Below are 13282 nucleotides of genomic sequence, written 5' to 3' on the forward strand. Positions count from 1 at the left end.
TCTCACCTATTGAATATTATTTTGTAAGGCAAATTCCCTTTATTTTGAATTTCTAAAGTGTACTTAATTTATTGAAATGCGTTTTTGTTTCTTAAATTGAGGTATAATTCTTGTGGCACTGAAATTGTGTAAATATTGTAAGGATGTTTTTAAATACTTTAATTCTGAAAAAAATGATGGGTGTTTAATAAGTAAAGGAAGACAATAATTTTCTCTGAGGCATCTTAAATTAGAGAAATGCCAGTATGCTGGTGCATGGATATAATAGTATACTGGAAGAAACATTTTCTTACACATCTTTGATATGATAATAGGATATAATGAGTAAGTAGTATTAATAGGGAATACATGTGATTGCTGGTGTAGGGACCTGATGTATCATTTGTTTTTACAGACAAGCATGGCTCGCAATTTATTAAAGGCACATTTTGAGTGACCTATGTCACTGCTACTTGAAGTGTACACATAGCTACTCTTTATGAATCAATAGGATTAGGAGGTGTGAAATCTGCATCCTCCAGTCCTAACGAATTGCATTGATAAATAAGGATGTAATTGCAGTCGCAACCATTGATTGGGTTCGGACTCCTGAAAGGGAGTGATATCCAACCACAAAGTGGAAGCAGTCATTAATTGACAGATTCCTTTGAATGTTTGTTTATATAATGTGTGGTTGTAGATTCACAGGCTTTGTATGCTCCTGCCATCTAGTGTTCGCCTTGGACGTTTTGCAAGTTGTTTTTCTTCGAAGAAGGCTTTTGAGTCCTGGGATGCCCACTGACTCCTACTTTTGTGGAAAATGCACTTGAGCCCCAGCTCCATGTTATATTGTTTTTTTCCGCCTTCGAGTTCGGACATTTACCAACGTTCCTCCAAGATGGTCACATGTCTAGGGTGACCAGATTTTGAAAACCACAAAAACTATCATTTAAGCGAAATAGGACTACAATTTCACATCGACCGAGGAGAGCATAGCCTCTTTATAGCCGCTTCATTGACCTTCAATGCTGGAGAATGTGGGTCCTCGAAAGGTAATGGACCAGACGCCCTTCCAGAACAGCCTCTGGTGCCATGTGAATTACCTGTGGTTGAATCATCACTAGGTCTGTAAACTCTGCCTCTCCCCAGACCACAATCATGTCCCCTGTGACTCTTGCCTCGCCATCCACTCAAAGAACACCTTGTGATTCCGAAGGGAGATGTGTTGGCCGCACTGCAAGATACACCAGAAGTCTGCCTATGTTACCTCGGACAACTTTGGCATACATGACTCTTGACGGAGATGACGCCGGCCCTTCCATCATCCCGCTGCACCAAGCCACACCCAGCCAAGAGGCTATTTCCTCCAGTACCTGTGACCCTGAGAAAGAAAAAGCTTTACTGAGCCCCCATCCCTCCCCCAAGACAGATGGTCCTCAAATTAAGACCTCACCCAGGGTTGTAGGAGCGGTAAGCTCCAGCACTTACTCAAAGATTCCTAAGAGGCGCTATGGCAAGGCAGAACACCACTTCTGAGGCAGTCTGGTGTTGGGCCCCATGCACAAATCACAACCACCTCGAAGATCTCTACTGGCATTGGGCTGTGGTTGGCATCCGGAAAAGGCGTCCGATTTGAAATGGGGCCCAGCTAAGGATGTCAGCCTATCTCAGCCATCCATTTCCAGGTGGCCGAATTCCCATAAGCCTCAGTACCGCTCAAGGCTGGCGCTGAAGACATTAGTACCCAGGTCCTGTTTACTCCGAAGAGTGTCAGCGCTAAGAATACCATCAAAGATCGACTCTGAGGATTTGGAAAAACCAATCCGGCAAAGGCTCCAAGAAGAGCTTGATGCAAGGCAGAAGTGCTTCTTTATTGTTCCCGTCACAGGTAAAATTTCGGCCAAACCACTTCGACGACACCAGCAGGGACTCAAGACTTGCCTTCAAGTAGGAGCCCGCTTCAAAGCCACCCCTCGGATCTGATGCCCTAAAGATATAGAGATGGGGACATTAACCTTCCCCCCGCCCCCCCATGCTCCACCAGCACCTTCATTTCTGTGTTCATGCTCGCCTCCGCTGCCTCCATCACTGTCACCTGAGGGGTCCCCACACTTGTTCTCCAACCCAGACAGCGCCTACGGGTCTGCTGATCTATGTGACAAATGCCCTCCAAGCCAGGATTTACAGATTACATTTGGGATTACTAAAATGTTCATTCCCGGGTGATCCAGAACTCAACCAATATCCTGTTGGGGCATTTCCCCAAATGATACCGTAGCAAACAACAAGGTGATCTAGTGGGTACCTGCCTTCCTTCTACTAAATGGACATGGATGTCCTCCACAAGGGGGAGAACTTCTTCATTTGGATGCTCTTTAAGTCAGAGCGGATGGTGCAGTTTTGCAGCATGAATCCATTTCTGGATTCACATACTATGCATCTATTCTGCCATCTGGTGGTTGCGTCTGGAATTGTGCTTTGTCCTTTTATTTTTATTTTTGTGGGCATCGTCAACCACCATTTGGTAGTAAGTTGCCATCTTCAGTTTCTTTTTTCTTCCTTTGGGTCTAGAAGCATGACGGAGGAGCTCAAAAGAATCTTTGAAATGACCAGAGAAAAAAAACGTGGTTTGCCACAGAAGAGCACTGGAGGTTACAGGAAGAACCGAATGGCAGAGAAGGGGAGCCTTCTTGACTAAGAAGGGGCACCCTGCTAGCTAGCTCCATGTGATCGGAGAGTAGAGAGTTAGCAGAGAGTCATGGAGAATCCCCTCTTTAAGTTTTGCTCCAACTGCCACCATACGTTTATGCAGAGTGTTAGAATCCGGGTTCTCTGGTTGGTACAGGTAGGTACTTGTGACAAGCAGGGAACCTTTCCTCCAGTCAGGGTAAGGGGTTACACTCCTGAAATAACCCCTGCTCACCCTCTAGGTAGCTTGGCGCGAGCAGACAAGGATTATCTCAGAGCGTTATAGGTTAAGCATTTGTGAACACATACAGTAACCAAGTGACAATACTACAGATGGACACCACACAGGTTTTTATATTAAAAATAAGAATTCTTTATATAGAGTTACCACAAGACCATTAAACGACAAAAATACACAATACTGTTACTTTAGATGGTAGAAGTTTGCTTAGCTCTCTTTAGTTATTAAATGCGACACTTTAAGTCAATGTACCTTAGATGCGACATGCAGGGCAACGAAAGTGTTGCAACAACGCTGATGCGATGAAGTTTTTGGTGCAAAGAAATAAAGACGTGAAGATCTTCCAGATGCGTTACGCTTCTCCGATGTTGCAAGAAGACTCGATGCGTCAGCTACAGCGGCGTCACCCCTTTACGCGATGCGACGACAGCGGCCTTGGCAGCGTCACTCTTCTCCGACGTTTGCGAGACGCTTCCGCTCGATGCGATGCTGCAGCGGCGTCACCCCTTTACGCGATGTGAAGACAGCAGCTCCGACGGCGGCATGCTTCTCCGTGGATGCGAGGTGCTTTTCTTGATGCGGTGCAATGCGACAACTGCGATGGCGACACGCTTCTTCCTCGATGCGAGACACTTCCGCTCGATGCGATGCTGCAGCGGCGACACCCTTTGCGAGATGCGACGACAACAGCTCCGACGGCGGCACTTTTCTCCTTCTCGAGTCGCGCTTCCAGCTCCTTGCGACACGCAGTCCCTTAGAAGGCCCAACAACAGCCGTAGGCACTTCCAAAAGATTCTGGGGAGCTGGGGGGTGAAGTCCACTGGTCCTGGGACTTCGTTCAGGGGGCAAGCTCAGCTCAAGCCCTTGGAGATCTTTTAAGCACAAGTTGAAATAAAGTCTTTGTAGTCTTTTCTCCTCTCCTTTCAGCAGCAAGGCAACCACTGCAGGCCAATCCCCCAGGTCAGGGACAGTACTCCTCCTTACAGCTTTCCCAGTTCCTTCTCCTCAGGCAGAGGTTCTTCTTGTCAAGCAGGATCTAATTTTTTGGGAGCAGGGTCCCAATACTTATACCCATAATTCCTTTGTTCCTCTGGGGTAGAGGGGCCTTTGCCCAGTCCAAACCAGTTCTTAAGCACTTTGTTGACATGACTCTGCCTTTCTATTCAGGGTGCAGGGCAGAGACATCAGCCGCTCCACAGGAGGTGGAGCCAGTATTGTGGTGGCAGAGCACAGCCCTATTCAGAGTCCAGGTGCACTCCTTCCACCCATCTGGATGTCAATCTCTCTATTCACCGCCAGGCTACCTAGCCCTGCCCCTCTGGGTTTCCCCAGCCCTGTCACTCACACAAACCAGACAGGCAGATACACATCATAGCAGAGGCGGGCTGAAATGGTTAGGCAAGCAAATACCAACTTTCTAAAAGTGGTATTTGCAAACACCGAATATTAAAATAAACTTAACTAAAAGATGTATTTTATTATTCTGAGTTCAGGCATACTAAACTCGATTTTCTACCATGTTCCCTGGGTCTGTTAGGATCATAGGATGTAACAATTCTAACAGCCCATTCTGGCCTATGGAGAACAGGTAGCCTTACAATAGTGAAAAACGAAAATGGTTGTAATTCACTATTAGGACATGCCACACACATCAGAGCTTGTCCTACCTTATGCTTACAATGCACCCTGCCCTTGGGCCTACCATATGGGTGACTAACATGAAGTTAAGGGAAGGTTTAGGGACTGGGAAGTGGGTGCACTTGCCCAGTCAGCATGACAGTACCAGACTGCACGCAGGTTCTGCAATGGCAGACCTTAGACACATTTTACTAGGCCGCTTCTGTGGGTGGCACAACCTGTGCTGCAAGCCCACCAGCAGCATTTGTATTTACAAGCCCTGGGCACTCCTGGTGCACTTTACTGGGGTCTGACAGTAAACCAAATAAGCCATTCATGGAATCCAACCAACATATACATTTTAAATAGGGAGAGCATATGCACTTTAGCACTGAACAGCAGTGGTAAAGTGCCCAGAGTCATAGAATAGCCAACAACAGGTCAGAAAAAGTACAGGTGGAAGGCGAAAAGTTTAGGGACCATCCGGCCAAAAGGGCCAGGTCCAACACAGAGGGATCTACATGAGGACTGCAATCTGTATCTGCCGAAACCTTGAGGACGAAAGTTGTGAGGCCTACACCAAATTTGTTCCAAAGACACTGACGGGAACGCTCAGACAACAATTAGAGCACCATGGCATAGCTAGCACCCACAAGCCACAGAAATCCCTCAGAGACCTTTGTCTCTCCAGCAAGGATGAAGAGAACCTCGAGGAAGCCGAACAGCGCAGGGAGAGGAGGTGGACGCCAAAGGAGACGCCACCAACAAGATGGCGGCGAAGAGGAAAATGGTGACAGATGCCGAAAGAAATCTGCAGAAGATAAAGGTGACAGAAGGCCCAGGCACTAAGTCTTCGGACTCGCAAGTCATCAAAAGATGCCTTGGCATGGAAGCACCCTTCGACTAAAGGCCAGCACAAACATAAGGAGTCTCATGAGTCCTAACCGAAGGACACCAATGGAGGCAAACATTTGCACCAACCCTCAATGCAAGCGGGTGCACGAGAGGGACTGAAGGAAAAGGACAACAAGTCAGAGGCAGGAGAACCGCCTGCTCTGCAAAGGAAGACTCCTCCTACACCTGATGCCAAACAAAGCACTGTAGGTTGAATGCAAGAACTTAAGACTAGGCTGAAATGGCAGCCTTCCTTCAGAGAAAAAAAAGGAGTTTGACAACTCCTTGAAGGACTTTTGCGTCCTGGCAAGCTCTTAAAGGACCGCAGAGACGGAGGATGAGCAGGCGTACATTGAGGTGTCCTCAACCTGGAGCCACACTAGGAAGAACGGGAGGTTTCTTCAAGTTCAAGGATGGCGATTCAGCAGCGTTTGAGGAACATGGCCAGTTCGAGGACATGACACGATCTTGGCGCGGTCTCACCCAAGAAAGGCATGTATAACTCTCCGTCGAGGACTTTACCACCATATGACTTGTCCTTGTATAACAGCCTCATCAAAGGGCGGTAATTGCATATCGTGTCCAACTGAAGGAGGAAAAGGAAGACACTTGCTTCCTACTGGAAACCATAATTCCCTCACAGAAGGCAAATCTTTACCTGCCTATGCTCTTCAGCATCCTTGATCAGGTTGCTGGAAGCCTTTAGAGAACCATCCATGGCAAGTTCAATAACCCCCCTGTGGAGAAGTGCAAATATTCCATGCAAGACCCACAATTCATTAAGAGGAATGTCCCCACGGACTTCATTATTGTAGCGACCGTAAGAAAAGGAATAACGCCCCCATATCAAGGTAGTCCGCACCAGAGAAGCAGAGTAAGAGATTGGATCTGGTAGGCAGGAAGATGGAAAGAGAAGCAGCCACACAATGGAGGATAGCCAACTCCAATGCCCTCCTCAACCGCTATGAGCACCAACAGTGGACGAGAAGGAGGGGCTGATGCAATACCTCCCGGAGGAGCTCAGTAAGCAAGCCAAGGCCATATCAGGAAGAAACATTGCCTACATATGTCTGCGCTGTTTGCGGTGGACGCAGCCAGCAGACAAATGTGCACGTGCACCACACTCAGAAGGCACCCCTGGCTGAGGATCGCAGGCTTCAAACCAGAAGTACAGGCATTAGTTATCAATAGGCCTGCAACGAATCAAAAAAAGATAACCCTACAAAAACTTTGGGGGCACTGCAGAGACTCCCTCAGAAGAGGAGAGACAGCTACCAGGAGGCCAACAGGCAGTATGAGTTTCTCAACAGATATCCATCATCACCAACAATAGCTTCAGCCAACAGACGACACAGCATGTGGCAAGCCAACAATGGCAACACCCAGCAAGGCAGCCCTTTTGAGGAAGGGCAAGAGTAAGAGGACAGTCCCCAAGAGGAGTGGGGACCAGCAAACAAGTGTCTCCCTTGCCCCACAGCCCCACCAGAAAAACCCAAGCGGGGACAGAATAGGAGGATTCCTCCAGGAGTGGAGGTCAATCACCTCAGACTATTTGATCTTAATCATAATAAGACACGATTACTGCATAGAACTCACAGGTTCCTCCAAGAGCAAGAACCTTAAGAGAAGAGGAACCTACAATTGTACTAGAGGTGAAGGAATTTCTACAATCACGAGCCATAGAGGGGGTCCTACCAAGGGACCCTCAGTGTAATTCCTAGTGCTAAAACACGACTTGACATGGAGACCGATCATGGACCTTAGATATCTAAACAAGTTTGTACGAACGCAGCACTTCAAAATGACAAGGTTACAAGAAGTAATCCCACTCCTAAAAAAGATGTATTACAAGGCCACCTTAGACCGAAAGGACGCCTAGCTGCGTATACCAATGAATTGTAGGCACAATAAGTACCTCACCTTTGTTGTGGACATGGTACACTACCAATTCACAGTACTACTTTTTGGCATAAAATCTGCACCAAGAGTGTTTACGAATTGCCTAACGGCAGTGGCAGCACACCTGTGAAGACGGGGTATACATGTCTACCCATAGCTGGACGATTGGTTGTTAAAGGCAATCTAAATTAAGATGCTGCCAAGACATGCAAACAGTCATTAACGCGCTACAATGTCTCTGGTTTACCATAAACCACAAGAAATTATCACTACACCAAGAGCGGGTGAAGTTGCTCTCTGGGGACAAGCCTGAATTTAAAAAGGGCATGGGTATACCAGTCCCTACAAGGGCAACAGCAATAGCAGATCAATCTCGCCTCTACCAGGAGAGGCAGTCTCTCACAGTGGACTGTCATGAAAATGATGACATAATGCATCCCCTCGTACTGCATGCAAAACTACATATTAAACCCATTCAGGTATGCATCCGCAAAGGAGCTGGGAGGATCTAGTGGTTGTCAAAGCAAGAGTGCAAAAGGAGATACAATGGTGGAACCCGACAAACATGAGGATAGAGAGACCTTTCGTCTCCCAGCTCCCACTGTGACCATAACGACGGCACATCCCAAAAGTCATGGGGAGCACACATGGACAGTCTGAAGGTCCAGGGCCTCTGGAGTCCTGTGAGACGCCATGAGGCACATAAACTACCTGGAACTAAAGACGGTCTTCTTAGCTCTGAAAGCATTCCAGGCGCACATAAGAGGGTTAGACAGTGCTTATCCAAATGGATAATACAACGTCTAGGTTCTACCTCAACAAACAGAGCCACAAAGTATTTCCTGCTGTCGAAACGCGCATGAGATATGAAAATCGGTGCTCCAAAAGAAGACCTTGACAATGCACCTTCCACGGAAACGAAACACAGAGACAGACAAGAAAACACCTCCCACAAATGGGAAATAAAGCAGGAAGTATTGAACAGCGTATTCAGATGCTGGGGCACACCAAGTATAGACCTTTTCAGAAGCTCATAAAATTCCAAATGCCAAGACTTGCACTCAGGTTCGTAAATCACCAATCCAAGTGGAATGTTTAGTCGCTAGACTAGTCGGGGAGATTTGCATACGCCTTTCCACCTATTCAACTGATCCCAAGGGTACTGGACAAGGCCAGATTACTGTGAACATCACTTGTACTTATCGCACTGAAGTGAGCCAGACAGGCATGGTATTTGCACCTACTAGCGATGTCTAAAGGACAGATCCCAAACAAAGCAACATAGTTACCTGTTCACTATGCAAAACGGAAGAGTGTGCCAACCACCCTCAACCAAGCAGCGTGGCTCCTGAATACCTACAGTTTGGATACTTACAGCTGCCGCCCCAGACAATGGAAATCCTGAAGGAGGCTAGAAAGCAAAACGCTAGGAATTGCTACATGGACAAGTGGAACAGATGCATACACTGGTGCTGGGACAACAGAAAAATGGATACCAGGACAGAACATAGTACGATACTAACATACCTCAACCAGCATCCTGACCTAATCCTCACTAAATGTCCACCTCGCTGCCATAGTCGCATGCACAAGAGTAACAACTGGTAACAGTCTCTTGACACTACCGGTAGTGAAAAGATTCCTGGAAGAATCCTAGAGAGTGGTGCCCCCAAGATCAGCACAAATGCCATTGTGAACCTTAACACAGTACTCACACAGCTAATGAACCATTTGGGCCAATACACAAAAGGTTTTTAACACTAAAAGACAGCACTCCTAGTAGCGATCAACTCACTTTGCAGAGTCAGCTACAAACACTCACGATCCAGAAACCATGCCTTCAAATCCACACAGACAAGATTGTCCTGCAAACAAACTCTATGCAGAGGGCACACCCTCCTAGGAGGTTTATACCCACGTCCCCTCGGATACCATGCCTGGCTGTACATCTCTGTTTAAGCCAGGGGTCAAACAGCATCTTCTCAACATCCCATTCGATGAGGAAACCTCTTTGCAGCAAAGGTTGCCGAGTTGCTGGAGAAGATCAAGAAGGGCACCATACATCGCGAAATAAATGGGTATCCACCAGATTCCAACTTCCCCCAAAGTGTCTGAACTGGACCGGGCTGGACTGTTCCCATGAGACACAGGGTCAAGACTGATTTGCATATGGCCAGGTCTAAACTGGGGTGGCATGGTGAGCAAAAGAATGAAGAATTTAACCCAGATCTCTTGACTGGGGGTCAATGTTTTGATTTGTTCTGCATTCTGTCCCATCAATTGTGTCTTTTGCTTTGTTTTACACTCCGATGAGAAGCAACAGAAGTCCTTACACCAGCAGGTGTGCAAGGGATACACCAGAAGCACCTACAGGGGTAATGAAGCTAGGAGTAGAGAAGGCTCTGGTAAGGGGTCCCCCACAGTTGAATACTGACTTGCCCCGCCTTCCCCCCCCAATCACGTCAGGGTAAGACTAGAAGATTTCAGCTCCAGCTGGAAGGAAATCACTTTAGATCAGTGGGTTTTGGCAATACTCTGTCATGGCTATTACCTATATCTCCTCAGCACCACCCCAACATCCCACCCCAGACACACAACCTCAGCAGAATACATATTTGCCTTCTACAGAAAGAAGCACAAGTGCTCCTCCACAAGGTTGCAATAGAGAGAGTGCCCCTTCACCACCAGGGCAAGGGTGTCTACTTTCTCTGCTTCCACATTTCCAAGAAGGGCGGTTCCCTCAGGTCAATCTTGAACCTCAGGCCCCTCAATAAATTCATCTTGTCGGAACAATTTCACATAACAACCCTACGGTACGCCATTCCTCTGCTCCAACAAGGTAAGTACATGACTGCGTTAGACATAAAGGATGTTTACTTTCACTTACCATTCTTTCAAGCCCACTGAAGCGACCTCTTTGTGATGAGTGTACAGCACTACCAATTCAAACTACTACCCTCAGGTTATCCCTGCCCAAAGAGTCTTTGCAAAGTTCCTGGCAGTGGTGATCACTCATTTAGCCGGGAGAGAGGCAGGTCTGCTTCGCCATGCCTGAGTGCAGCAACAGAATGTGAATATTCTTATATACTACAATGAAGAAATCTAGAATGTAATATATTTCCAATAGACTGTATGACTTCGGAATATCACAAGCCTTGAGAAAGCCATGGCTCAATCTGCCACATAGGGCGAAACACGTGCCGGCTGTCCCATTTTTAGGTCTCGCCTGGCGTTAGCAGCGCATGCGGTGCCCTCGCCATGCGAGGGCCTTTTGCAATCAATTCAGATTTGAAAGCTACATGTGCACGCGTACGGATGGACAAAAAAATGTAACGCGTATGGTGCCTTGGTGCCTCCTGTTCCTTTCATGGCACGGACAAACAGATGTGGATGCGCGCTCGCCTTGTTGCCTTCTCTTCCTTTCCTGCACGTGCAAACAATCTCCTTTCAAATCGGTAAACAGTAGCTGACAATGGCGAAGAAGCGCGATCCAAGAGGAAACACCAGCCGCTCAAGAAGGAATCACCCCGGGTTCTGGCCTGCCTAACGCGGATATATCACAAAAGCCTGCACTAAGCACTCCGGGACGCTGAAGTGTGAAAGGCCCACACCCAGGACTAAGCTTTCACAATAACCCCACTCTTAATATATCACAAAGGCCCGCACTAAGCTCCCTGGGACGCTATAGTGTGAAAAGCACACACCCAGCACTAAGCTTTCACAATAACCCCGCAGAGTATGTGTCGTTTTAAAGTTAAAAACATTTAACATGTGTTTGTGATTCACGCTTGAGGAAGAACACATTTTTAATATAAGCAATATACAAACGTGCACAGTGCCTCAGGTCAATTATAAAAACATTTTCCTGCACACAATATCAACACAATAACCCCACTCTTAGAACCCCGAAACCAGGCACTGGGGCTTCCCTCAAGCACTTAAAGGCCAGCAATAAGCTTTCCGGGATGCCGTAGTGTCACATGCCTGTACACGGCTGCTCTTAATAATTCACAGCTCATCTAGGACCTAATCTGCACAGGGGTCCTCCTCACACACACACACTGCATGGTGCACACAGACGTGCCGCACACCATATGTACACCTGTCCTGCTCTCAAACACCTAGTTCAGAGGTACAGGGCCCAAGTTTACTCGCACACAATTCTAATCAGCTCGCCTCTGTACTCATATGCCATGTTGCGCACATGCATTTCCCTGTGTCAGTCACTAAAGGAAAGAGATACCTTGCCTGCACCCGTAGACACCTCAATGCTGCACATAACCCCCCCCCCCCCCCGACTGTAACTGCTTTTACAAGCACCATATTCTGCACAGGCACGTCTCCTTATTATTTATTATGTTACTCTCACACACATTAATTTGCGCAGATGCATGTCCTCCTCTCATATTGTGCACATGCGTGGCCCCTTTTCTTTAGAGCACCTATAACCACCATACTCTGCATACACACACCTCTGCACGATTCATGCTGTCACAAGATACAGTATTCCGGGTGCACTCTCTGCCGTTTCCAGGCCCTATAGGTCTTGCCTTTCATTAAGTTAAAGCCATTTGTTTTGCTATACAATACTATTAGCAAAGCAAATGGCTTTAACTTAATCTAAGGTGAGACCTATTGTATTTTCAATGCTTGTTCTGAACATCCTGCCATAAAACATGATTAAAAAATGAGTGGAATGGCTTTAAAACGTGATAAATGGAAATAAAACATCTTCCTTCACTAAACTCTAACTGGACTACTGTGTTGTGTCACAAAATAAAGGAATGAACCTAATAAAAAAACAGACCGACTGAAGGGAGGAACATATGCTTATACCCCTACTCTCACTTGTCAATACGAGGCTGAAAGGTCCAGAGCCAACACCAGGATGTCTGGACCGATCTTTTTCTTTGAGCTCATTTAAGAAGTGGTGGCACTCATCTATTTCCCTTTGTCGACGACTGGCTGATCAAAAGCGCAGATAGGCAGGCAGGGATGTCCAGTCCACGCTAGCTGCAACATCCCTGCTCTACAGCCTCGGATTCACCAGAATAGCCACAAAGTCCTACCATCAACCCATGCAGATCCAGCTCCTCCTGGGTTCCATCCTAAACACCATTACAGGCAAAGGCTACCCCACCCAGAATATGGTGCTGTCATTTCAGCAGCTGCTATCTCTTTTTCAGCCCAATTGTCTGCTTACATACATGTTGCCCAATTTTAGGCTCCACATCTATGCCTGTGGCATGAGTACCTTTTGGTGCTGGTGCAATGGTGGCAAGTGGATGGTCATTGGAAGGATCGCGTGTTGTTGAAGGCCAGCTCCCATTGATCTCTGTTAAAGTGGAACAGCAACAACCTATTGTAGGGAAGCACTTTGGCAGACTTCATCCCACAGGTGATCATTACCACAGATGCCTCTCGCTCGGGCTGGAAGGGAGTGGGGGGGCAGGTTAGTGTTCATCTAGACAACATGACCACACCAGGGGTACTACATCTACTAGCTCAAGCTACTGGTCATATGCCTAGCTCAAAGCCTTCTTTCAGGGCAAAGTAGTCCTCATCAAGACAGGCAACATGACTGCCATGTAATACCTCCAGAAGCAAGGTGGTATCAATTATATCCAGCTGTCAGCACTACTGTAACAGATGTAGCACTGGCCATCTGCCACCTCATACACCTGGCAGAGTACATTTCAGTGATAGACAATGACTACGCCAACTTGCTCAGCAGGATCCATCAACAAGTCCACGAGTGAGAACCACAAGTTCTATTGACGTTCCTCATTGGAACTCCCACAGACAGACCTGTTTGTCAACCACAACAATGCAAATGCCCACACTTTGTCTCCAGGTACCCACACTCAGTCCATGTACAATGCTGTATGATGAACTGGTCAAGGGCCCTTGCCTACACTTTTCCTTCTCCATCCATGCCTTGTAAGGAAGATGCCCCAACCATTC

At 47.2% G+C, this 13282-nt stretch overlaps 1 protein-coding gene across 2 annotated transcripts in view; it reads right to left on the minus strand.

The window, feature by feature from the left end:
* The window catches only part of LOC146799842 (pregnancy-specific beta-1-glycoprotein 7-like), a 400772-nt gene that overhangs the window by 161263 nt on the left and 226227 nt on the right, over nucleotides 1-13282 (minus strand). The window lies entirely within an intron of this gene.

This window comes from Triturus cristatus, chromosome 8 (genome assembly GCF_964204655.1).
Source record: "Triturus cristatus chromosome 8, aTriCri1.1, whole genome shotgun sequence".
NCBI lineage: Eukaryota > Metazoa > Chordata > Amphibia > Caudata > Salamandridae > Triturus > Triturus cristatus.